This window comes from Arabidopsis lyrata (assembly GCF_000004255.2).
Source record: "Arabidopsis lyrata subsp. lyrata unplaced genomic scaffold ARALYscaffold_65, whole genome shotgun sequence".
Classification (NCBI taxonomy): Eukaryota; Viridiplantae; Streptophyta; class Magnoliopsida; order Brassicales; family Brassicaceae; genus Arabidopsis; species Arabidopsis lyrata.
In genome coordinates, this window is record NW_003302503.1 from 22042 (window position 1) to 22734 (window position 693).

Consider the following 693-nt stretch of genomic DNA (forward strand, 5'->3'; position numbering starts at 1 on the left):
AAGAACCTAATCTTTTGTTTTCACGTCTTGTTTTGTCTCAGTTTCGAAAGAGTGTTAAGATACGGTTGTGTTTGGTTCATATGGCTCAATTATCGTTGAACAAAGGCAAGGCTGCGATGGTTCGCATAGAGGTGGTGAAGATTTCTGGCTCTATTTTGTCTCGAAGGATCCAACAATTTTCCCTTACTCTAATTGGGAGATTGATGAACCCGAGTGTCCAAAGGATGGATTCTCTGGTGGCGAATATGCCAAAAATCTGGAAACTGGAAGATAAGGTGGTTGGAGCTGACTTAGGGAAAGGTATTTTTCAGTTCAACTTTCAAGCTGAAGAGGATTTGCAAGGTGTTTTGAAGAACATGCCATATCACTTTGATGGATGGATGGTTGCTTTGGTCAGATGGGAGTCTATAATTTCTGCTACGTATCCGTCGGCTATAAACTTTTGCGTAAAAGTTTCTGGCCTACCAATGCACTTATGGGAAGAAGCAACTCTCAAGGCTATTGGAAAAAAAATAGGGATGATCCGTGATCTTGATGTGGATTCAGGGAGCATCTATGTTATCCACCCCCTTGTGTTTCAAATGGTGGTGCCCTTTGATACAGGTGATGAGGTGGTGGTCTCTCTGGATTATGAGAAATTGGTAAATTTCTGCCAACATTGTTCTCGGTTAACACATGACATGGTAGTATGTC